At 38.6% G+C, this 27585-nt stretch overlaps 1 protein-coding gene across 4 annotated transcripts in view; it reads right to left on the bottom strand.

The window, feature by feature from the left end:
• The window catches only part of LOC149180179 (DNA double-strand break repair protein), a 141436-nt gene that overhangs the window by 108782 nt on the left and 5069 nt on the right, over positions 1 to 27585 (bottom strand). The window contains exon 1 of one of the 4 annotated variants that reach the window (XM_089415937.1): positions 17132 to 18193. The exons of 2 other annotated variants lie outside the window; for them this stretch is intronic. The gene's annotated coding sequence lies outside the window, so the exon portion shown is untranslated. Of the gene's footprint in view, positions 1 to 17131; positions 18194 to 27585 lie in introns of those variants that run through there. One more of the 4 variants, XM_089415939.1, reaches the window with a different exon arrangement.

Here is a 27585-nt window from a genome sequence, read left to right as displayed (position 1 = left end):
CTTAACCCATGCCAAGGAACAGCCTCTAACACTGCGTTGTCACCTACAGCAACTCATGCTTCTTTCACACTGTCAACAGGCTTCTACTAGCTGCATTAGGGCTCCTTTTGTTGCGGCTTAGGGTCTCTCCTTAGCTGCGTATTAGGGCTCCTTAGATCTACAGCTAGGTCTTCTTCTCAAGATTGTTGTTAGGGCTCTCCTTCAACTACGGCTAGGGCACCTTTGATAACTACGTCTAGGGCTCTCTTAGATGACTCTTTCCACTACGTCTTCTTTGAGAGAAGACAAACCCAAACGAGTAGAGAGAGAAATCATTAGAGATGTACTCCTCAAATGACTTAAGGTCTCCTCTATTTAAATGAAACGTTGAGGTTGAGCTGGGGGTAATTTGCTTGCTGGCCGACCTTGACAAATTGTCAAATAATATAAATAAATTCATATCTCCATAAATACATGTCGGAATCGGATGATCTTTAGATCAATCCTACACCTCTCGAAGAGAGGAATCCAAGAAAAATATCAGCTGCCATAAATAAGGTGACCCACATGGAGTTTGGCCCTAGTTGCTAATTTTAACACTCCCTCTCAACTAGGGAGAACTCCATCTGCTAATCCATTTGTTAGTCGGTACTATCTCTGCCATCAATGCACTGCTCTGCTCTGCTCTGCTGAACTATGAAGAAGAAGAAGTGATCGAGAATGTATCATACCATTCTCTACTGACCCGAAGTCAGTTCCAATTGATCCCAGATCAATATCATCTTAGCATAGGGAGTACAGTAGTACATGATGCGTCCATCGGTAGTACTATGGTCCCTATCCTCATTTCCCTACTCATTGGCCAGATGAGAGGTACTTCCCATGAATCCCAGACTGCATGGGTAGGATGACTCAGCAGGAGAAGGATGAACCACTCATCCTACCTACATGTCGCCATGGGGTATCCCAGGGGAAGGTTGAACCACTCACCCTGTACACAACAAATCACTAGGGGAAGGCTGAACCACTCACCCTATGATTGTGTCTCAGCAGGAGAAGGATGAACCACTCATCCTGCCTACATAGCAAACCACTAGGGGAAGGCTGAACCACTCACCCTATGGTTGCTCATCGCTCCAAGAAGTACCCCAAGCCCCCCGAAGCTCCTAGAGCTCAAAGTCCATCTCATACAAAACCCTCAGGAGAGGGTCTCTCCACAACTCCTAGTCATTCTCGGAAAGTCAAGAATTTGACCTTTCCCAGGGGCTTCGCCAGAATATCGATGACCTGCTCATCAGTCCCAATGTGTTGGAACCTTATTGCTCCTCATTGTACCATATCCCAAATAAAGTGGTACCTGATGTCTAAATGCTTGGAGCAATCATGAAATATGGGATTCTCTGATAATTGGATCCCACTCTGGTTGTCGCAGAGGATCACGGTGGTATCCAGCACATGTCCAAACAGCTCATTGAAGAGCTTCCTCAACCAGACAACTTCATAGGAGGCCATACTCGCAGTTATGTATTCGGCCTCAATGGTGCACAAAGCAACCAACTTCTGCTTCCTACTCATCAAGGATATTGAAGCAGAACCCAAAGAGAAACAGCACCCAGAAGTGCTCCTGTGATCCACCACACTGCCTGCCCAATCAGCATCAAAATAATCATGCAGCCTCACATCTCTGGCAGTGTAACTCAGTCCATGAGTGATTGTGCCCTGAAGATATCTCAAAAGATTCTTGGCACCAATCCAGTGTGTGATGAGGCTCAACCATATATTAGCTCAATGTGTTCACAGCAAAACATATATTCGGACGGAAGTTCACCAAGAACATCAGTGCTCCTATGAGTTGACGATACTTAGAAGCATTTCCCAATTCGGGTCCAGCAGCACTACCGCATAACTTCTTAAAGTTAAGCTCCATCGAGGTAGTCACAGGCTTACAGTCCACCATCCCAAATCTTTCCAATATCTTCACAATATATTTTCCTTGTGATAGGGAAATTTCTCCTAGCTTTTGCCAGACCTTTAACTCTAGGAAGTAGTGCATCAGTCCTAGGTCCTTCATCTCAAATTCGGAATCCAACTCCCTCTGACATTTGTGAATGAGAGGGTTTGCACCTGTCAGAAAGAGGTCGTCCACATAAAGTACTAGTATGAGAGATTTATCATCCACAACCTTAAAGTAAAGGTTTGGATCGGCTTCACTCCTAGTGAATCTTGGCTAGATAGTTATCAATCCTCTCATACCAAGCCCGCGGTGCTTGCTTCAACCCTTAGAGAGCTTTCTTGAACCTGCATATATGAGATTCCCGGTCATGAACCTCAAACCCCTCGGGTTGTTCCACATAGTCTTTGAAGTGACAGAACCAGGTGTTTACTTCATCCTTCCAAGAGCTTACGAGTATCATACCAGATATGTCAGAGTGGACCAACTACAATATATCTGTGGTCTTGCTATTACTTGAGGGGAATGGTCCCCTTGTAAGTTTTCCTTCAGAACATACACCTTCATGCTCTACTTTGAACTCGGGCATCCCTGTCACCATCTGTCTCACATCGGGTAGGGCCTTATAATGAAGATGGGCAAACCTCCGGTGCCATAGTTCAGATTGTAGAGATGTGTCGCAAGACATGGCCCCCAATGGACTTCCTCCAACTTGATACAAAGTGTCAACCCGGAACCCAAGAGTAAAAGCATCTTTAAAATTCTTTTTCCAAACACGTACCTTTCCATCGATAAATGCCACCTTGTATCATTTTTCTTACATTGCCGAAATGGACACCAGGTTCTTCTTGAGATCAGGTACATAAAGAACTTCTTGTAAATGAATCGTGTTACCCTGATTCAATTGAAGGGTAACATTCCCTACTCCCTTTACGGGATAGGTGGCATTGTCTCCAAGAATAACCTCCAAGTTTGTGACCTTCTCTATTAGATTAGAGAGAACTTCCTTATATCACGTGAAGTGCCTTGAGGCAACACTATCAATAAACCAATTCCCCAAAGTGTCCAGAGGAGAGGTAGTGGAGAGGGTCGATATAAGATAATACTCCTTTTGCTTATTGTTAACAACATTTGATTCTTCATACCTAGAGTTCCTTGCTTTCTTGGAGGGTCGACCATTTCCTTGATATCCTACATTCCTTTTTCCTTTGCCATTGGACCTGCCATTTCTTTGATCATGGTTGTTGTAGTTGCCCCTGGAATGAATGTGATCATCATCATGTGATGCGTCCCTTCTATTTGGGCACTCCCTTGCATAGTGGCCAAACTTATTGCAAGCAAAGCACCTGCCCTTCCTTCCTCCCTTAGATCCAGGCTTTCCATGGAAATGACCTTTAGACCCTGCATTATTTCTCCTTTTGGCATGAGCAGAGAAAGCAGTGGGGTTGCCTTTATTAAAAGGCATTTCTTGCTCCACCATTCTTGTTTCTTCTTGAATGCATCTCGACATCAATTTTTCAAACCCTGGAATTCAATCATTATTGAGAATAGTGGTTCTATACCACTCGGGTGGGAGCCCTCCAAGCGTAGTGATAGTAAATTCCCTGTCAAATATGATTTCTCCAATCGCAAGAAGATCATTCTTGATCTCAGTGATCCTTAAGAAGTAGGATTGAATATCCTCGTCCTTGCCCTTCTTAATATCCTTCAGCTTATTTTTGAGAAATAAAATTTGATTTGCATCACTAACCTTGAACATGCTTACCAATTTGTCATAGATCTCCTTGGAGGTGTTTAGATCGGAGATGTAGGCCACCAGACGCTTCTTAATGGACTCTCTAATAATCTTCTTCGCTTTGACTTCAGCCTTGTTGTACTTGTTCTTTGTAGCAGCCGGTGCATTTGAAGGAGGCTCAGGGATTTTACCCTTGACATAATCCAACACTTCTTGTTCTTCTAATGTCAAATCAAGAGACATCTTCCATCCGTGATAGTCAAACTTTTCACGGAGCTTGTCTTCAGCCGGGAAGAGGGATGAGGAACCCATTGAGCCTTTTGTCCTTTCCAACTATCTTCGATGATTGCTCTTTCACTCTTGCTTGGGCTTTGTCTTCACCTCAGCGTCAATACCATGTTAATTTTTGGTATGTTCTATGCTTAAGAGCAATTTACTTCAATTTTCTTATTAGCCCAATATCGATATCCAGATTAGCAATCACATCAGCATGATAGTAAAATGCAGATAGAACATAAACATAAATAGTAGAAGACAAGCCAAGACAAGAAGACACAAAATATGGCACCAGTCAGGGACAACCCCAATGTGGGGAAACCCTTGATCAATTCTTCTTATATTCTTTAATAGTTTAGCAGAGAGAGAGAGTACAAATATACAAAACTGATATTTTATGAAAGCAATATGAAAGCCTTGACCAGAGAAGTCAATGCTGGGCAAATTGGATGGAAGTCTTTCTCTAAGTGGCTTGGTCAAGTCCAGTGAACTTTTGCCTTCAACTGAAAACACAATCATCCCAAACACTGCTCATAATTCTGATTTCATTTTGTAGTAGATTGTTGTTCTAGTTAGGGCACTTGCAGCTGCCCTAAACTCCCTTGACAGTGTTGATTTGCTGAACTGATTAGGGCACTTGTAGTAGCCTTAAACTTCCTTCAAAATCTCCAAACAGTCCTAAGAGAGTTGTGGCATATGCTTGAGTAAGTCCTCCCTTTGCTATGAAACAGTGGCACATCTACACTGCCCTATGTAGCCCTTGCTATGGTGCTATGGCCTGCGACCTAGTACATAGCAACTCCTGTAGCAGATGTCCTCAACACAGTATACAAACATCATCAATGCAGCAATATTTAGATTACAAGAACTCGACTTATTGTCATCACTTTCTAGCACCCAATCTGCATACCTACGCTGATATGTTCAGAGCCTTTAGAACAAACTTCTTCTACGCACTGCCTCACCTTATTGCTGCGGCTCCCCCATCTCGCAAACAGTTCTTAACCCATGCCACCAAGGAACAACCTCTAACACTGCATTTTCACCTACAGCGATTTGTAACAACCCAAAATAAATATGTAATTAACTTGCTAATTAACATTAAATTCAAATCAGAGTGGCACTTACCTGTGTTACCTGTGGTTGACGTCTGCTAATGGCAACATGGTTTTGGGGATGACTCTCCACCCAACCGTAGGCTCAATTGCGCAAGGACTTGCTACAACTGGCCACCCCCAAGCCCTCAATCAACGTACTACTGCCAGTGACTCCTCTGTCTTAGAACACCATTCTCCCAAGAGAATGAAAGATAGAATCTTGGAATGATGGAATGCCTCCCATCCTCCTCACCATCTAATAAATAGAGCAAACATTGGAAGGGGAACCACATGCATACACTCCATGTGTCTACATGCAACTTTATTGCTTTCTTGTTTTATTTCTTTTGTTTTTTTTTACTTTTTGATAGCTTTACTGATTTTTTTATTGTTTTCTTGTTTTATTTCTATTTATATTTATTTCAATGTTGCACTAATCGTTATCGAGATAATATCGGCACGAGGAAAAAATTGGTAATAATCGGGAAAAAATCGTTTGGTACAAAAATATTCATTTTTTTCAATTTTTTAATATCTAAACCATCTACAACATAAAATAAATACATTGATACATAAATATGATAAAAGAACTAATATATAAGATGTTTAATATCATTTCTAGTGCTAAAATCACACATAACAGTGAATCATGTCCTGAATAGTAAGTCGTGACTCCTGAGTCCCAACTCAACCTCAAAATATCAACAAAAAATATAATAATGTATCTCATATCATGAGTCATAATGTCATATACAATGAAATGAACCAAATAACTAAAGTCTAATACCACTGATTTCCTTTGCTCCTCTAGATGTAGATGTCGGTGGAGTTGGCAGGTCGCCGTAGACTATGGAGTCCGTTGTGCTCTAGAAGCTGAAGAACTAGGAGCTACAGGAGGTAGACCACGTCCTCTACTTGTGACGGGTAGCTTGAGTCACCTCCTCCTCAAAAAAAAAAAAAAAAAATTGGTTTTTTTTGTCCCACGATTTTTTCCCAAAAAATTGCGATTTTTTCGAAAAAAATCGGGCAAAAAAAATTTTTATTCGATTACTACGCGCAATTTTATTGTTTAGTTGAAATAATCGCGATTAAACGATATAATCACAATTATTTCCCGATTAGTGCAACACTGATTTATTTAGAGCTTTAGTATGGTTATTTATTATTTATTAGTATTTTTATTTTTATTATTTTTTTATTCATTGTTTATTATTTATTTTCTTATATATTTTTTTAATATTATTTATTATTTATTATTATTATTATTATTATTTTATTTTTATTATTTATTTATTATTAAGGGATTTATTATTTATTATTTATTATTATTTATTATTAAGGGAGGGACATTACATACTCTCCCACTTTAAGGAACTTCGTCCCGAAGTTAAATTGAATTATTTATTATTTATTATTTTTATTACTTCATGTTGCCAACACCCTCTGCTGAACTAGTATAACCAACAGGCATCAAAAGTTCCACAACACCCGGGAAATCCCAAGGAATCTCTGTCCTTTTTCCCACTTTTGGCACCAGGCATAAACCTGACCCGGTCTGTATCCTAGTCCAAGGCTGGCCCCAAGGCTCGCGCTTGACTCAGACCTCATCTACCCCAAGGCAGGCATCCGGTACGGTACTCAATGACTCTGGGCATCTCGCAAGGCTAGCCCACTCCCTCCACAACTACTAAGGCGCACAACCCCAGGCATCGAAGTCCTTACACCCCCACTAGACTTCGGCATCCCAATCCAATAACAAGCACCTAGCCTAGAACATCAAGCACTTGGCCTCCTCAAGATGGTCCCATAGCCCTTTAAGAGCTATCCATCAAGAGCTACATAAGACAAAGGAACCACTGGCATATGTAGCGTTGATTTAGTTTGTCCCCAGCCCATATGGTGTTACTTATTCTCCCTCATATGTAGTGTTGATTGAGTTTTTCCCCAGCCCATATGGTGTTACTTATTCTCTCTCGTGCATATGGGCTCGCACGAGATCATCAAATAAACCGGCCCTCTCGGCCCATCCATGGAGTCATGTCAATCATCACACCTCAACATGCAACCAATGCATTAGCTATATCATCATAGTATCATAGAAAATAATCCACATGCCAAGTCTTGCATGTCATCATGAGAACATTCATCATTGTTAATTGCAACATTAAGAGTAATAACGAACTGCATGCTTATGCATGTCATAAATTTGTACGCAACTATCACATGCTTCAGTTATACCATCAACATATTTATATCAAAGACATATCATGACTTCACATAATAAATGAACCACATACGATAAATCTCATATTATAGCCTCATAATTCCTATGCCACGCTATGCATATCATATCCATCATGAGTATTGAACATTAAATACCTATCATCATGTAGTAAATAAATATGTCAACATACCTTGACATAACGTCATAATACCTATGCATATCACTATCATCATATGGATACATTATCACTATAAGAACCACATGTACATCATTATTTAAATCATCTATCTCAAAATTAAAATCCCTTGGTTTAACATCCATTTACCCTTTAGCTTACCAATTCCAATATCGCTATATGCAAACACTAGGTCATCATGAAACATTGCCCACATCTGACAATACGTTAGGGAGCACTGTCGTATCTGACAAAAAGTCCCTTGGCCACTCCATGCTTTCATGACTTTCATTTTTTTTCATGCTTAATTTACTTGCATGAGGGTTTGTTGATCCGTGTTGACTTATACATACATCACTTAACAATATCATTTTCATCCTCCAAAAATATTTTCTTATCTCATCAAGTTCCTATCTCAATACCGTTTGATTGCTTTATTGTAAATTCACCCTTCTTCAAGTTGGAAACACTTAATATCTTAAATAGTATCTTTATTTTAGATTTTGAAACAGTTGGAAACAGTACTATCATCCATGAAAAATTTAAATGTGGTGTCATGTTGTTAAAATTGGCAACTAGGGAAAAAATTCATGTGGGTCATCTTATTCATGGCTGATAATATTTTTATTAGATTCCTCTCGTCGAGAGGTGTAGGATTGATATAAAGATCATCCGATTCCAATAAGTATTCATGGAGATATGAATTTATTTTGATTGTGGAATTATTATCAAGCTGACCTACAACTCATGTAGGCTCAGAAGCCCACAGTCACATCTATTCAAACACCAACGTTGTGTATAAATATAGGAGGACTTTTCCTCATTTGGACTCACTCATCTCATCACATCTCTCTCTCTCTACTGCGCAGAAAAGAGTCTCTTCTCTACTGTGCAGAAAAGGGTCTCTCTCTCTCACATGTGAAGCCGGAAGCTACCGAAACTGAAGCTGCAACTGCAGAAGTAAAGATTGACCTGCGTGGACCAGAAGATCTCCTCATCTGAACTGTGTTGTAGGTTCATCTGAACCTCCTTTGGGAGCCGCAACTTTTGGTGGTGGAATCAAGCCGATCCGACGGTCGGTTTGTGAGATATCGTCTGCCCTAGTTTGATGATGAAGCCGCTAATGCTAATGCTGCTGATCTAGGGTTTGCTACTGCTGATATGAATCAGATTTATTGTACTGTTTCTCTCTGCTGAATTATTGAAGATAAAAGAAGATTTGATCAAAGGGTTTCCCCACACATTGTGGCGTTTGTCCCTGACTAGCCACCACATCTTGTGTCTCTTGTCTTGGCTTGTTTTCTGTCGATCGTTTAATGTTCTATCTGCACTTTACTTTATGTACATGTGATTGCTAATCTGTGGAATATAATAAGAAAAAGAAGTAAACTGTTATAAGCATAGAACATACCATAACTTAACATGGTATCAAAGTTAAGGTGAAGACAAAGCCCGAGCAAGAGTAAGAGCAATCACCGAAAAGAAGATTGGCAAGGCTATCTTAAAAGAATGATGGGGTCCTCAACACTCTTTCCTGCCGAAGACAAGCTCCGTGAAAAAGCTGACTATCACGGATGGAAGATTTCTATCGATCTAACCCTTGAGGATCAAGGAGTGTTGGACCATGTAAAAGGCAATATTGTTGAGCCTCCATCAAATGCATCCGCTGCTGCATGGAACAAATGGAAAACCGGAGAAGTCAAAACAGAAGATCATCCAGGACTCTATCGACAAGCACTTGGTGGTCTACATCTCTGACCTAAACACCTCCAAGGAAATCTACGATAGATTGGTGAGTTTATTTAAAGTTAATGATGCAAATCAAGTTTTGTTTCTTAGAAATAAGCTGAGGGAAATCAAGAAGGGTAAAGATGAGAGTATGCAAGCATACTTCTTAAGAATAACCAAGATCAAGAACGATCTCCTATCTATTGGGGAGGCTATTACTGACAGGGAAATGGCACTCACGACTCTTGGAGGATTACCATCCAAATGGTACGTGTTCAGGACTACTCTTCTGAACAATAATGTAATTCCTGGTTTCGAGGAATTAATGGCTAGATGCATTCAAGAAGAAACAAGGGAAGAAGAGCAAGAAATGCCCATGCCTAAAGGTCCTCTTGCTGCCTTTTCTTCTCATGCTAAGAAAAGAAATAATTCCGGGACTAAATCAAAAGGAAAGGCTGGACCTAAGGGTGGAAGAAAAGGACGATGTTACATTTGCGATAAAGTAGGTCACTATGCAAGGGAGTGCCTTGATAGAAAGGACTCACACCGGGATGATGATCAAAATCCCTCTGATGGCAATCAAAGGAATGACAAATTCAATAGCAAAGGTAAGAGGAAAGCTGGGAATCAAGGAAGAGGACAACCATTCAAGAAGGCTAGAAATTTCAGGATGTATTAAATGCACCTGACCTCAAAAAGAACCTGGTGTCCATCTCGGCAATGGAAGACAAAGGCTACAAGGTAACCTTCAGCGATGGCAAGGTACGTATATGGAAAAATAATGTTAAAGATGCCTTTACTCTTGGGTTTCGTGTTGATTCATTATATCAGATCGATGGAAGTCTGCTAGGTGTCATATCTTATGACACATCTCTTCAATCCGACCTTTGGCATCGGAGGTTTGCCCACCTTCATTATAAAGCTCTACCTGATGTAAGACAAATGGTGACAGGGATGCCCGAATTCCGAGTAGAGAAAGAAGGTGTATGTCCATGATGTGCCGAAGGAAAGCTCAAAAGGGGACCATTCCCCTCAAGCCAAAGCAAGACCTCTGATATATTACAGTTGGTTCACTCAGGCATATCTGAGGCTGGCATTAAGAGAGAGACTACTACACCACATACTCCTTAGCAGAATGGTGTGGCGAAAAGGAAGAACCATACGATTGTGGAAACTATCTCTATGGGTAGATGATGTAACAATGCCTGATGTGGAGGAACCCGTGGATCTTATTTATCCACCTAAGCCTCCCTCTTCTAGGAAGAGGCCTTCATGGCTTAAGGGGATACTTGATGATGCTAAAGGACATGTTGCACCCCAAGGAACCTTCCATGAAAGTAATAAACCTAACAGGTATCAAGGATACCTAACCATCATGAGCACGATCATACAAAATGAGCCTCCATATATCTCAGATGTCGTCAAGCATCAAGTATGGAAGGATGCTATGACCAAAGAATATGGGTCTATTATGGAGAACGATGTCTGGGAAGTAGTTCCCAGACCCCTGGACAAGATAATTGTCACTTCTAAATGGCTTTACAAGATAAAGCATGCATCAGATGAAAGTACGGAAAAGTATAAGGCTCGTTTTGTTGCTCGTGGTTTCTCCCAGAAGGAAGGTATAGACTATGATGTGATATTTGCACCTATTGCCAGATATACGACACAAGGATGGAACCTATATCAGATGGATATCAAGACCGCGTTCTTGCACGGTTCGATCAAAGAAGAGGTCTACGTGGAGCAACCCGAAGGATTTGAGATTTATGATCGAAAATCTCATGTATGCAGGTTGAAGAAGGCTCTCTATGGGCTGAAGCAAGCACCCTGAGCATGGTATGAGAGGATCAATAGCTACTTGATGAAGCTGGGATTCACTAGGAGTGAAGCCGATCCTAACCTTTACTTTAAGGTTGAAGATGACAAGCCTCTCATACTAGTGCTGTATGTGGATGACCTCTTTCTAACAGGTGCAAACCCTCTCATTCACAAATGTAAGAAGGAGTTGGCTTCTGAATTTGAAATGAAGGACCTAAGACTGATGCACTATTTCCTAGGACTTGAAGTGTGGCAGAAGCCAGGAGAAACTTTCCTATCTCAGGGAAAATATGTGGTGAAGATATTAGAAAGATTCGGTATGGTGGACTGCAAGCCTGTAACTACCCCGATGGAGCTTGACTTCAAGAAGTTAAGCGGTAGTGCTGCTGGACCTGTTTTACGAAATGCTACCGAGTATCAGCAACTCGTCGAAGCATTAATGTTCTTAGTGAACTCCCGTCCAAATATATGCTTTGCAGTCAACACGTTGAGTCAACATATGGTTGAACCCCACCACGTACATTGGATTGGTGCCAAGAATTTGCTGAGATATCTTCATGGCACTATCACTTATGGGTTAAGATACACTGCCGAAGATGTGAGACTATTTGGATACACAGATGCTGACTGGGCAGGCAATGTGGAGGACCGTAAGAGCACTTCCGAGTGTTGTTTCTCCTTGGGATCTGCTTCGATATCCTGGATGAGCAAGAAGCAGAAGTCGGTGGCTTTGAGCACCGCCGAAGCAAAGTATATTGCTGCCAGCATGGCTTCCTGTGAGGCAGTTTGGTTGCGAAAGCTCTTCAGTGAACTGTTTGGATTTACATTGGATACCACCGTGATCCTCTGTGACAACCAGAGTGGGATTTGTTTGTCAGAGAATCTCGTATTTCATGATCGCTCCAAGCATATCGATATCAGATACCATTATATTCGAGATATGGTGCAGCGGGGAGCTATAAGGCTCCAACATATCGGTACAGATGAACAGGTCGCCGACATTCTGACAAAACCCCTTGGGAAAGTAAAATTTCTGACTTTTCAAGAACAACTTGGAGTTGTTCAAAGACCCTCCAATGAGGGTCATGTATGATGCATTGAGCTCTGGGAGCTCCAGGGGGGTGCGGGGTGCTTCTTGGAGCAGCATATGACCACAGGATGATTCACTATCCCCTGGTGGTATACATGTACACCCCGTGGCGACATTGTAGCAGGATTGATGTGTTCTCCTGTGAGGCTTGGATTGATGTGTTCTCCATGGCGATTGTAGCAGGATTGATGTGTTCTCCTGTGAGGCTTGGATTGATGTGTTCTCCATGGTGGCCTGGATTGATGTGTTCTCCATGGCGATTGTAGCAGGATTGATGTATTCTCCTGTGAGGACAGGATTGATTAGTTCTCCTGTCGAGGCATCATACCCATGCAGTCTGGGACTCATGGGAAGTACCTCTCATCTGATCAATGGGCAGGGAAATGAAGTTAGGGACCATAGTAGTACCGATGGACGCATCGTTGTATCTACCGTACTCCCTACACTAGGATGACATCGATTGATCTGGGATCAATGATACTGGTCTAGGACCAGTGGTAGGAGTTGTACCTTACTATGACACTGACTTCGGGTCAGTTGAGACTGGTCTAGGACCAGTGGTACATACTCCGAGACTGACTTCGTGTCAGTGCAGTACTGGTCTGGGACCAGTGAGAGTGGTACATACTATGACGCTGACTTCGGGTCGGTTGAGACTGGTCTGGGACCAGTGGTACACTCTCTGAGACTGCGATACTAGTCTGGGACCAGTGGTAGGAGTGGTACTTACTATGAAGCTAACTTCGGGTCGGTTGAGACTGGTCTGGGACCAGTGGTACGCACTCTGAGACTGACTTTGAGTCAGTGGAGGATGATACTGGTCTGGGACCAATGGAGTTGTACTCACTATGACACTGACTTCAGGTTGGTTGAGACTGGTCTAGGACCAGTGATACATACTCTGAGACTGACTTTTGAGTCAGTATGATACATCCTCGATCAATTCTTCTTCGTCATAATTCGGACAAAAGCATAGCAGAACAAAACAATGCAAAAGCAGAGCAAAACAGAGCAGAACAATACAGATCAATACAGGGCAGAACAAGACAAAGCAGAACAGGCATATAGAGCAGAGCAGAGCAAGGGTCAGTCTATACAAGGGCAGTGCATTTGATGGATGAATAGTAATGACCGATAGACAGATTGCAGATGCAGTTCTCCCAAGTTGAGAGGGAGTGTTAAAATTGGCAACCAAGGAAAAACTTCATGTGGGTCATCTTATTCATGGCTGATAATATTTTTATTAGATTCCTCTCGTCGAGAGGTGTAGGATTGATATAAATATCATCCGATTTCGATAAGTATTCATGGAGATATGAATTTATTTTGATTATGGAATTATTATCAAGCCGACCTACAACTCATGTAGGCTCAGAAGCCCAACAGTCACATCTATTCAAACACCAACGTTGTGTATAAATATAGGAGGACTTTTCCTCATTTGGACTCACTCATCTCATCACATCTCTCTCTCTCTACTGCGCAGAAAAGAGTCTCTTCTCTACTGCACAGAAAAGGGTCTCTCTCTCACATGTGAAGCCGGAAGCTACCGAAACTGAAGCTGCAACTGCAGAAGTAAAGATTGACCTGCGTGGACTAGAAGATCTCCTCATCTGAACTGCGTTGTAGGTTCATCTAAACCTCCTTTGGAAGCCGCAACTTTTGGTGGTGGAATCAAGCCGATCCGACAGTCGGTTTGTGAGATATCGTCTGCCCTAGTTTGATGATGAAGCCGCTAATGCTAATGCTGTTGATCTAGAGTTTGCTACTGCTGATATGAATCAGATTTATTGTACTGTTTCTCTCTGCTGAATTATTGAAGATAAAAGAAGATTTGATCAAAGGGTTTCCCCACACATTGTGGGGTTTGTCCCTGACTAGCCACCACATCTTGTGTCTCTTGTCTTGGCTTGTTTTCTGTTGATCGTTTAATGTTCTATCTGCACTTTACTTTATGTACATGTGATTGCTAATCTGTGGAATATAATAAGAAAAAGAAGTAAACTGTTATAAGCATAGAACATACCATAACTTAACACATGTGGAAACAGCCTCTTTTAACGCTATGGGAACAAAGCTTCTTCCTATTTTTGAACTATGTAGATCATCACTATGACCATTACCAATCATGTTTCTCGGTCCACTCATCAATACCCTTAAAGAACTTTCTTCTTGATAGAACATCCCTTCATTTCCTCCTACCAGATATTCTTATATATATTTTTCTCCTAGTCTTAATTTCCCAATATTCCATGTCTACTAGCTTAAAAAATGGAAACTTCTTTACTTCATTCTATTTTATTAAATTGACTTTAATTTCTCACCTCCAGTCATTGTGGTTTCTTTTCCTCCTCTCTTAAAAACTTAGCACTAATATACTTTGGAAATGTTGTTACTCTTTCCCAACTTGGGTAATACCTGAAAAATAAATTTATTAAGATGGCTACCAAATGTAATCCGCTTATCATTTCCTGTTTTAAGACATCCACATAATAAAATTGCCTGATCATGCATCTTGTTATCCATTATGGAAAACTTTACAATGTGGCTCTCCCAAAAATTGTTATAGATGTTGTCATGCACACAACTTATCTTCTCCAATCATTCTATTTTATCATACCTTCCAAGTTCCTTAAAAAATGACCTTCATTATTACCATGATTATTCAACTTCATTAGTTGATTGCCAATATTCTCTTCTTTATGTGCATCATCCTTAGATAGACCTTATAGTGATACCTTTAGAGTCCCAAGTTATGATTATACCAAATTCTTCCATTATGTTCTAAAATAGGTTGCCTCTTCTTATTGATTTCTTACTCTTGTTGTGATACTTCCTTTCAACCACCTTAAGCATCTGATCCAAGTTGACCATAATCACATGAGCTATCATTAGTTATCATCATTAGAAAATTTGCAATTTTCTATTTTCCCTTTCTTCTTAGACACTTTGTCCACTATATGCAACCACGAAACCTCATGTAGCATTATACTCAACCTCATAACAGTTAATTAAACTAAATTGAAATCATAGTGTACGATTTAGCTGTATCATAAAGTTTAAACAATAAAACATGATTTAGATGTTCCAAATCCAAATCTGTACGATTTGCCATTGAGACTAAAATATACCCTCCTGTGGTTTATATATATACTGCAAACCCAACTGATTCACTCAAGGATGAAGGAGACTTCAATGGTAGCTTGTGATACTTCCTTTCAACCACCTTAAGCATCTGATCCAAGTTGACCATAATCACATGAGCTATCATTACAAAATTTGCAATTTTCTCTTTTCCCTTTCTCCTCAGACACTTTGTCCACTATATGCAACCACGAAACCTCATGTAACATTATACTCAACCTCATAACAGTTAATTAAACTAAATTGAAATCATAGTGTACGATTTAACTGTATCATAAAGTTTAAACAATAAAACATGATTTAGATGTTCCAAATCCAAATCTGTACGATTTGCCACTGAGACTAAAATATACCCTCCTGTGGTTTATATATATACTGCAAACCCAACTGATTCACTCAAGGATGAAGGAGACTTCAATGGTAGCTTGATGATGTTAATATACAATGATATGATTAAGAACGTTGATGCAAATGTAATAAATGAGCACATACATGTAATGTGAATGGCAATTGCAATGCAAAATCAAATTTATTAGAATATTTTATGTGTATTTCATTTTTTATTTATCAGAAAGATATATAGAAAGATTATCGCATGCGATTAATGTGTCGTGGAACATGGTACAGTGAAGTATATCATATATGCTCATGGAACCCATGCATTGAAAAGATCATTCACATATCAATTTATTAGTAATCAATCGATCCAGAGATCCACTATTGTTGCCAAAAATAAAGTATACCAGTGTTCCATAGATTAGTCAGATGAAATGTGCGTAGGGCTGAAATTTGTTGATCCATTTAAACTGTATTATCATCATACAAATGTCATCAGGAATTGATTTAAATTTAGATACCCTTCCCCAAAAGAATTGGCGTCAACAAATTAATTACCACTGTTTATATCCATTTGCATCATAAAAAGGAATTTAGAAATTGAGACCCTAAAATCTGTAGGCATATGAAAACGGAAGATCTCAAATGCAACAATTGGTTTAAAACAGAGATCGTTCCAGATTTATAAATGTTAATTGATTGAAGTATCATCAGGACGTTAGCAAAAAAATTAATGGCTTATCAGAGTTATCATGTGATCTAGAAATGAAAAAGAGGTTAATGTGTCAAAAATATCAGATTCCTAGCTTGCAGCATCATCCGCTATTGCCTTAGATTATGCGTGATTTGAGTCAGAGTTGAAAAACTTGAATACAGATTTTTATCATCACTGTTATAATGACATGTCTGGAAAAGGTTTTCAAAGCTAGATCAGGTTGAACACATGATAACCAGCAATTGCTAGAATGTAATGACACCCGAATAATACCAGCACAGAATCATGCCAAGTCCAAATTTTCCATAGAACTCGTCATTTTTAATCTTCGTTGCCATGATAAGTGATATAAAACTATTTGTGTCACGAGAATTCTCACAACTAAATCAAAAGTTTAACATAAATTGAAATTTTGTGCTGTAGAGTGAAATATTTTGAGTATCTGTTTAAGCAATCATAACTTATGTTAAAAGAAAAATTAAATGGACTGCCTTTAACAAAATAAATTGTTAAACAAATTTATTGAATGTATCTTGGAATTCTTATGACCAGTAAATGATTACTCTAAGGGGCTTTAAGAAATCAAGCAACCAAAGAGATATTCCAACAGAAACACACCATAAACAAGAAGAGACACCGCCACCCAACCCCAAACGGGATTGGATGACTAGGAAGGTTACCCCTCCCCAAAACACAAAACAAAATCATTTTATTAATAAGATGCCCCCTGCAAGCACACCTGTGAAAGCAACACCATATCAAACCCTTAACAAAGCTTTAATAGCTACCGGGTTTTACATTCATTAATTACAACATAAGGATCAAAACAAACTCTTGAGCAAACGTATTGGCTACAATACATTTTAGCTATAATGATTTTAGCGCTTTCAGCCTATGTAATGGAGACAGTTGAGCCTCTGAAATCCGTCGGCCTCAATGTGAGTGATGCTATTGTTCTGATTGACAGAGAGCAGGGTGAGGCTTAGCAAGCTATATGGAGAGATCGCAGATTCTGTCAGGACGTTCATCGCAGAGAATCAGACGAAGGTGCCTGCCTGGCCCTTCCCCTTCACCTTCGTAAGCATGTAAAACAAATCAAATCAGAACAACCAAATAATCAAATCAAATCAATTTTCGATTTATTAACCCCATGGAATAAAGAAGTCTGTAGTTGCATTTCAATTTATAGTTTTCTGGAGATAGGGAATTTCTTTCGACCCCATTCCCAAGTTAATGATTGCAGATTTATCATGCCACTCCTTCAAAGGTAGTGAAGGCCACTACAGCTCGTTGCCGTCAATCACTTGGCTCTATGTAAGCAGCAACAAATTTGGTCTGCGAATTCTCTTCTAAGGCTACGGCTAGCCATCGAAAGACTGCCGAATCCCTGTGCACACGTCGGCTCAACTATTTCCGTGGCATAGAGAGCTACCAGGTGTCCTGAGGCCAGCAATCAGCCCGCTAGGGCTGCGGTTATCCTCAAGGAAGGCAACCAAACCTCCAGTCTTCTAGATTTGAGGCTACCTTCAGATCCTATGCAAAATCAAGGTCGGTTCCAGGCAGGGTTTCCATCATATCGCAGCTTTGGGCTTGAGACAGCGGAACAAGGAATTGTGGATCGTTGAAGGGAGGAACCAAGGAAGTCGGATCTCTGTGGCAATAACACAATTGATTGGATAGTCCTAATTCAATGTGAGCTAGATGAAGAATTACTGTGGAAATCTCTATATTGGTGCATATATAGAATCCGGCGGGCGTTATATTCGGCTAACTGGGGAACCATGACCGCGAAAACCATCTGTTTTATAATCCATGAAATTAGAAATGTTTAACATGTCATATGACAGAAATAATAAATTATGAAGTAATCAAGTCTATGTGCAGACTAATACTACTCGGATCCGAGTGATAAATTAAGTAAATGTCGCATTGCAGGTCATGAGTTCGTAAGCTGTTGCTGAAAACAAAGGTCAAGGGCGGTGCTCTACAGCACCCCTAAAAAAAAATATATTAACAGGTTTTAGGAATTTTAAAATAACAATGGCTACAAGATTTGCAATAATATTCAAGAATATTATAAGATAAATAAATGATCAACGAAAATATAAATTAAGACCTCCAAATTTCAAGAAATTTCCAAATGACGGCTTGAAGCCTCTAAAAATACCGAGATGAGCAGTAGATATCAGGTTTCAAAAGAAACCAAAACAACTGTTAACCGAATTCAAGTAAACTAGCAATTGTCCCAAAAGGTACAAAGAGAGGCCGATAGGATTATTAAATTGGAATTGTTGAATTTTTCTAGAAGAATTAATTGATTTGTGGAAAACGTTGTTTTCTCGGACTAGATCATTGTGCAATTACTTTTCTTTAGATGTTTTGTTTATATCTATATTATAAGGAACACATTGAATGTCTTATTTCATTTTTGCTATCCTTACTAATATCTTTTCGGTGCTTTTTCTTGATCAATTTGATGAAATATTCCATTATCCTTTGGTCAAAGTCCTCACCTGCATATTAGTGTACATCCCGGTAAGTTCAAAGCTCGAAAGTCAACCAAAAAAGTCAATGGCAAGAAAATACTCATTTGAAAGATAGATAGCTAAAGGGAATTGATAGTTTTCCAGGTGGTCCAAACTATATATATTTTTAATTTTATTTTATATTGAATAATTATCTTATGGTTTTATGTTGTTATTTTTTGAGTTCACTCATTAAATTTAATTTGTGATTTCAATGCATTCTCGTTAAATTTTAGATAAATTAGATTGGAAAATAAATCAGAATTTTTTTTTAAAAAATCAACCTTAAAAACAAATATATATATATATATATATATAATTTTAAAATATATAATAAATTAATTTAATTTCTTTATTTATAAATTTTAAAATATTTAATTATTTAAGTTAATTTAATATATTATTATGTATGTATTATAATAATAATTAATATTAATATAATTAATTTTTGTTGTGATGATAAATCATATTAGTTTGGAAGAAATTAATAACTTGAAATGTGATTTATCAAAAATACATTATAAAAATTAATATAATTATCATTATTATTATTAAATATTTTACTAAATAACCTAATTATTTAATAAATATTATTATTAATATTAACATTAATATACTTATCATTATTATTATTAAATATTTAACTACCTAACTTAATTATTTAAGGCCAGGTTTAATGAGTAATTGTGTGAATGGTCAAAAGTGATTGGCCAAAAGAAAATTCAAAAAGGTGTAGTGTTTGAATCATATTTTTGATGGTGAAAATAAATTCAACCCCATCAAAAACTTCCAAAGCATCTAAAATCTTGAAATTTGACACATGTAATCTAAATTTACGAAAATCCTAAAAAACTTTACAAATTTTTATCAAAATCCAGACAAATTTACAAACTATATGCAGTAAGTGAATATCAATAGATATATGTCGCTCTGTGCTTGAACGGTTCAATTCGAGCAAGATGTGTGACGTTTAGTCCGAAAAATATTATGCTTTATCTGCTATTATCTTGCACAGGGAAAAATGATTCCTCCAATTTGCTTGTCGAGATGAGTTCATCTAGGCTCCCAGTGTCAACTCAGCTTTCAATGAGGGGGTGTTAATCTTAAATTAGATATCTTAATAATCAGAAAAATCCATTAAGCTGTCATGCGTGATAGAAGATTAAAAAAGAAAATAATGATGGAATATATTTTTATCATAGTTAATTAGGGTTATTTTGTGGTTTTTTTTAAGGATAGATATAAATTAAAATCTAAAATAATTTATTTAATAAGTAATTAATTAATTTATATATATAAGGAACCAAAAAAAATGAAATTGAAATGGTTTATGTATAGTACTTTATTAAAATATAGACCTTATTCATATATATATATATATATATATATATTGAAATGTTTTATTTAGTTTGATATCTAGTGATTTCTATCAAAAGACTGTTTAATTCATTATGGATTACAGAAACTTGAATAGAGAAAAGCCAAGCTGGCTTTTGGCAAAAGCCAGCGAAGATAGAAAAAGCAGTGAAAATATCTTGCCATGTCAAGAAGGCAATTTAACTGATATTTGGAAAAAGCAGTAAAAATATCTTGCCATGTCAAGAAGGCAACTCAACTGATATTTGGAAAAAGCAGTCACACTTAAAATCAACGGTTGAAAGTGTCTCACTTGATCCAACGGAGGAGGATGAAAGTGTTGACAATTGTTGATGCATAGGAAAGGTCTATCGGCCTAAAAATATAGAATTAACTAAGTAATATAGAATTGGTATTATTGTACCCTAAGCCAAATCTTTGCCGATAAAATTTGTTTCACACTGCAACAAATAATTGCCTTTCCGCCGATATAATTCACCGTCAAGCGCTATTTTCTATGGCGGGCAAATCAGGCCAGCACACCTCAGCGGTCAACTCTCTGTAATTGGAATAAGGTAAGAGAGGAAATATGGAAGAAGAATTTTTAAACCAAAGGAATGATACGATAAAAAAAAACGTCAAGGCCGCTCAGACTCAATCACCTATCTATTTAGGTTTCAACTTGAACTCAGATTCATAATATGTATATGATAAGATTTGCCGTGGAAATTACTCGTAGGAATAAAAAAAAACATATGCAACCTCCCGGAAGTAAGCATCTTGTAACTTTCAAAACAAATAAAGTTAAAAATCCCCCATAGGCCTTAAGAGTTGAACCTACTCTGATACCATGTGTAACAGCCCAAAATAAATATGTGATTAACTTGCTAATTAACATTAAATTCAAATCAGAGTGGCACTTACCTGTGTTACATGTGGTTGACGTCTGCTAATGGCAACATGGTTTTGGGGACGACTCTCCACCCAACCGTAGGCTCAATTGCGCAAGGACTTGCTACAATTGGCCACCCAGCCCTCAATTAACGTACTACTGCCAGTGACTCCTCTGTCTTAGAACACCCCATTCTCCCAAGAGAATGAAAGATAGAATCTTGGAATGATGGAATGCCTCCCGAGTCCCATCCTCCTCACCATCTAATAAATAGAGCAAACATTGGAAGGGGAACCACATGCATACACTCCATGTGTCTACATGCAACTTTATTGCTTTCTTGTTTTATTTCTTTTGTTTTTTTTAACTTTTTTATAGCTTTACTGATTTTTTTATTGTTTTCTTGTTTTATTTCTATTTATATTTATTTAGAGCTTTAGTATGGTTATTTATTATTTATTACTATTTTTATTTTTATTATTTTTTTATTCATTGTTTATTATTTATTTTCTTATATATATTTTTTAATATTATTTATTATTTATTATTATTATTATTTATTATTTATTATTTTTATTATTTATTTATTATTAAGGGATTTATTATTTATTATTTATTATTTTTATTATTTATTATTAAGGGAGGGACATTACACAATTCAAGCTTCTTTCATGTTGTCGACAAGGTTCTAGTGGCTGTGTTAGGGCTCCTTTTGTTGCGACTTAGGGTCTCTCCTTAGCTGCGTATTAGGGCTCCTTTTGTTGCAGCTTAGGGTCTCTCCTTAGCTACATATTAGGGCTCCTTAGATCTGCAGCTAGGTCTTCTTCTCAAGACTGCTGCTAGGGCTCTCCTTCAACTGCGGCTAGGGCACCTTTGATGACTGCGTCTAGGGCTCTCTTAGATGACCCTTTCCACTACGTCTTCTTTGAGAGAAGACAAACCCAAACGAGTGGAGAGAGAAATCATGAGAGATGTGCTCCTCAAATGACTTGAGGTCTCCTCTATTTAAATGCAACGTTGAGGTTGAGCTAGGGGTAATTTGCTTGCTGGCCGACCTTGACAAATTGTCAACTAATATAAATAAATTCATATTTCCATAAATACATGTCGGAATTGGATGATCTTTAGATCAATCCTACACCTCTCGAAGAGAGGAATCCAAAAAAAATATCAGCTGCCATAAATAAGGTGACCCACATGGAGTTTGGCCCTAGTTGCCAATTTTAACACCCATCGACGGAGGGAATAGATAGTTTCCCAACCTTATGGATCAAAGTTCTGTTGTGTGACACTGTTACGATCCCTGGGCCTGTTTTTGTACTTAAAGTTACTGAACTTCATAAAGGACATAATTGCTCGAACATCCTATCCTAATGACGCATACTCCCGGAAATAATCTGAAAATTCTTCGTTATGCTCTAGTGGTCCTTGGTTTATTGTTCCCTGACCATCAAGACTCTGTACTAGAGGTCTAGGGGTCCTACTCGTTGCCCCTATGTTAGTTTGTGCAGAGATGTTAAAAGGAATAGGAATATAGTTTTTGCTTCCCTCTACCTGACTCTAGTTGCGCCCATTAGATCCAGTAGCACCATTGTTACCCACATTACTCAGATTTGTCAAAATCTGGGTAAGAAGTCGGGCCACATGTTGCTACCCTTATGCCATCTATTGAGCCATCTGATGCTATCCTTGTGCCATCTGTTGAGCCATTTGTTGCTGCCCTTTTGCTAGCTCCCCCAAGATGTCTAACGGGTTAATCTCTGGTGTCTACTCTTCCCTGTCCAGCATGACTGAATCTATATAATTGTTGCTACCCTTATTTTTCTTGTCTATAACATTTCCCTTATTCTCCAAGAGAATCCAAAAATCATATACTCACAAGCTAGCAGGATGCACAGCTCCGATACCACTGTAATGTCCCTCTTAGAGAGATTACCCTTGGGATACAATCCTGGGTTAGGGTTTTCAATAAACACATGAAAGAATTGTATTTCATAGCAATGTTGTAGTGCTCATCAATCTATAAAATAGTGAGGATCTTTATGAATACACTAGTATAGTAAAGAACTCAAGCAACAGTTGATTCCACAAGCAACCACTATAAGTAGGACTAATTCAACAAGCAAATAACAGACTTACAAAGATCAACAGTTTCCAAATAGGGATATCAACACAAACATGATTTATAGGCTTACAGACTGTAGCCATTCCCTCGCTGCCATAAAATCACAGTAGCAGGCCTCGTAGTTGCCTTGCACACTTATCCACCCTTGCTACCTCAGTCCCTAGTCAACAGCACCTTGAATTTACCCTCAAACCCTCATTGTCTCCTGATCTGGCCCTTTAGGCCACTCACTGCCTCAGATATGGTTTCTTGGCCTTTTGCTACCCCAGAAAGTTAGATCTCAACCCTTTGTTGCCTCGGGAAGATATATATCAACCCTCCGCTGCCTCAAGAAGATATACATCAACCCTTCGCTGCCCCAGATTAGATCTCAATCCTCCGCTGCCTCAGGAAGATATATATCAACCCTCCACTGCCTCAAGAAGATATATATCAGCCCTCCACTACCCCAAATTAGATCTCAACTCTCCGCTACCTCAGGAAGATATATATCATCCCTCTGCTGCCCCAAATTAGATCTCATCCCTCCATTGTTTCAGGAAGACAGACTCTAGGCCTTCGCTACTTCAAAAACATAGATCTCAACAAGAATTCGGTCATGTAGCAAGGAAAAGTAGAGAGATTGTCTAAGGTGGAATCTTTCACCACCGAAACCAATTAGAGAAAGGGGTCTTAAAAGTTAAAACCCTCCAAGAGCCTCAGCCCAAAATCAAAAAGAATAACAATCCATGGTGATCATAATGACTTTCCTCCCTTCCTTGTATAGTTTCTCTTTGGGCCCTTTCCCTCCTAAATTCAAATTGAGTGACTTGCAAGTTTTCCTCCATTTGCCCAACTTAATTTTTTTTTAAATCTAACGTTACCTAAGTAACATTAAATAATGATTCCCCTTTTGAAATGACTATAGCCTAAGGGGTTAGATAGGCTACTGCATCCTTCCTTAGGCAATCAATTCAAGAAAACATTACACGAACTTATTTCCTTCTTCAAAATTCTCCTCTCGAAGCCATCCATTGACAAGTAGAAAGCCATAAATAATATCACAATTGACATTCTCAGGTTGATCACTAATGAGAAAAATAACTCCCTCATGCAGCCTGTCACCATGATAGAAGTTGAGCAGGTGCTGAAAGAAATGGTACTTGGAAAATCCCCGATCCCAAATGGTTTCCCAACAAAATTCTTTCATGAGGTCTTGGATTACTTCAATAACAGAATTAAAATTCTGAACTTGTAGCAGTCACATATATAGCTGGAAAACATAAACAACAGAAACAAACTAACTTTTCAAGTACACATAAAATTTTGTTCTTTAAATCAGCTAATTGTAAATGATCAAAAACTTATAAGGACACCTCAGAACTGAGGTTTCAGCCTTCTAGACACTCAAATTTGCACTAGATCTGCTTGTTGTTCACTTAGATCTATTAGATCTGTCTGCTCATAACTCAGATTTGCTAGATCTGACTGCTGGATATGAATGTGAGTACTTTAAATTCTTTTTCAACCTTTAGATCTGAATATCAACATGCATGAGTAACTGAAATAAACTGTAAAATGCTTCAAACACATCAGTACACAAGATTGACCCTGGGAAAGCCCAATAAGGGAGAAAACCCCAGCAAAGGCCTTCTTACTTTATTGCTCTTGAACAAATTTGGAAGTACAAAACCCTTCTTGAGGGCACTACAGTACAATTCGCTGGGAGAGAGGATGACTGGAGACAAATGAGCCTTAACTGACTTGAAACTTCTTGCATGCAGGTGCAAATGACTTAGATCAACTTGCCTTGAGTCAAATATGTCAGATCTGAAGCAACCTGGACTAGATTTGAGCTTGTATGAAGTAGATCTGAAGATTACTTGAGCGCACTACAGAAATTTGACAGAATCAGGTCGTGTCACTTTAGCAGTGTAGATGCCTGCCTTAAAGCCTGAATCTGGTTGAGCATTCTATGGATCTAGAAACGCCCTTGTCTTAGCTTCCAGATCCAACTGGAATCACCTTGATTGGACCTCTGTAGCTCTAGCTATGCTCACTTTGTAACTCGCCTCAGAAAATCTGTGTGTTGATGAAAAACTACAGAAAATGAACTTGTGTAGTAAATTGCTTCCTCTTGGTCCTTTTATCATTTCTCTTGGCTAGAATGGAGCACCCAAATCTAATCTTGAATTGATATTGGATAAGCTTCATGATCATTCTAGAAGACTCCATGGGAGAGGGGTTATCAACTTAAGTTGTTCTCCCTAGAGTCTAGACACAAGTGCGCCTCCCTCTCTTCTAATTTTACATTGACATCTTTAATATAATAATGCCTTTATAAACTTAGGCAAAGTTAGGCTTTTAGCCTTTACATCATAACATCACATTATAACATCTCAACTAGTCACTAGGACTAGGAGTTTACATGACATTTTATCACTCTGTCAACCAGCATGGTCCATTCACCTGCAATTACATTTAATAACTTATGTTCAAGATAATAAGAAGGTGGTCTTTTCCATGTGATCATTTAGTACAACAACTTGGACACTTGTTGGAGTAGGCCTAACAGGGGCCAGGTTCTAGGTAGTCACATCACAACAAGCCAAGGAGTCCATCAACTAGCTCACTGGACTTCTTCATTCGGTCTGACTCTGGCTAGACTGAGTCTTGACTGTTGCTCAAAGAGCTCAGAAGACATTGCCTTGGATTTTGCACATGGCTCACTAGGCATCCACTAGCAGCTCCTTCATTCTGGCACTTGTCAAAGCTCACAAGGCTTCTACCTTCCCCTTGACTTTTGCAGTGACTCACAGGATTTATTGATTCTCCAAATCTTCCCTGGCTAGCCTCAGGGTGGCCATTTAATGCCTCTCATTGGAGAATGACTTACAATGCTGCTATTTTCAACATTGCCTTAGGAGGGCAACTTAATGATTCTAAATCCTTTTTTCTTATTCCATACTCACCTCAATGTCCAAAGCCACATTAGGAGGGTTCTTAGTTTTGTCATTGGAACCTCTCCCTCCCTCTACCTAGGTGTCCCCTTAATTGAGAATGTTGGAAGGAACATATCTTTGGAATCGCTTATCACAAAGATTAGGAAAACGTTACACACTTACACTTACAAGTATCTCTTCCTTGCTATCCATATACTCCTCAACAAGGTTGTTCTTCATGTTATCCCTATCTTCGCTTCCTTAGCCCTAGATGGATTGGACAAAGTCCTTAAGAGCTTAACCAACATTCAAAGAAGTGCCTTCTTGATGGGACTCGTTAGAAAAAAATATGGCCTCCAAAGGGATGGAAGGACATTCGCACCCCAAACAACCAAGGAGGACTAGGACTTGAAAATTTAGTAAACCCCAACACTACTTTAAGAGGCAAAATTCTTTGGAGATGGTCACTTTCCCCAAAACCCTATGAGGCAAAATCTAAAAAGCTAAATATGCTCAAGGATTTGACAAGCAAGAACTTTTACGTCAAAATAACCTCACATAGACCATTCATTTGGAACCACACCAAAACCCACTCAGATTTTATCCATCATAACAACTTCTCAATGACAAAAGATGGCAAACCTCCAAACATCTAGGAATACTCATGGCAACAAATGCCCCCCATTATTGAAGAACCATCATATCAACTTTTGACCCATGATTTCTCTAAAGCAGACTAGACAAAAGTTCACCACTTCTAGCAAGAAGCCAATGCAAACATCCATCTTGTATGCAAAGTGGAGCAAAAAAGATTCTTTGCCATAGACTATCCATACTCAAGCAAAAGATGAACTATGGATAATCCTTCAAACAAGAGTCAATACAACGGTCCAAGAAGCTTACAAGATAATATTGAAAGCTTTGAAAAGCAATGAACCCTCAAGGTCATGTATGCAAATGAGTTTATGAATGTGGGAAGTTATAAACAACTCATTTTTTGGTATGAGGCAACATACTCCAAGATGGGGCAACAAGGGATGTGGAAATTACACAATCCAAGAAGCTTAAAAGATAATATCAGAAACTTTGGACGACAATGAACCCCCAAGGTCATGTATGTAGATGAGCTTATCATTGTAGAAAGTTATAAACAACTCATTTTGTGGTATGAGACAACAATGGCCTATGAGATTGACTTGAGGGACATCGGTCTACAGCTAGGACTAGAAGTTTGGCAGGTTGTAATTGAAGTATTTCTTGGACAAGGTACATACACCTTGAAGATAATAAAGAGAGTTCAGACTTTAAAAAAGAGCAGTGGTCCTAGCTTATAGTCCTTCAAATGCAACCAACATTCTTATGCAGCGCACAAAATAGGGGAAGTTAGAGACTCTAATAGAGTATCTTAGTTTGATGGAGAACAGACTCCTCAAAAGGAGAGTGTTAGTTTATTTGGTTGCTAAGAACCTATTCCCCAATTCCTTTTAGTGATACG

The sequence above is a fragment of the Pinus tabuliformis genome, chromosome 3_2 (assembly GCF_031772625.1).
Source record: "Pinus tabuliformis cultivar Carrire ecotype Pingquan chromosome 3_2, CPIR1, whole genome shotgun sequence".
NCBI classification, from domain to species: Eukaryota; Viridiplantae; Streptophyta; class Pinopsida; order Pinales; family Pinaceae; genus Pinus; species Pinus tabuliformis.
Note: the sequence above shows the minus strand (reverse complement) of the source record. Positions and strands in the feature narration are given on the sequence as shown.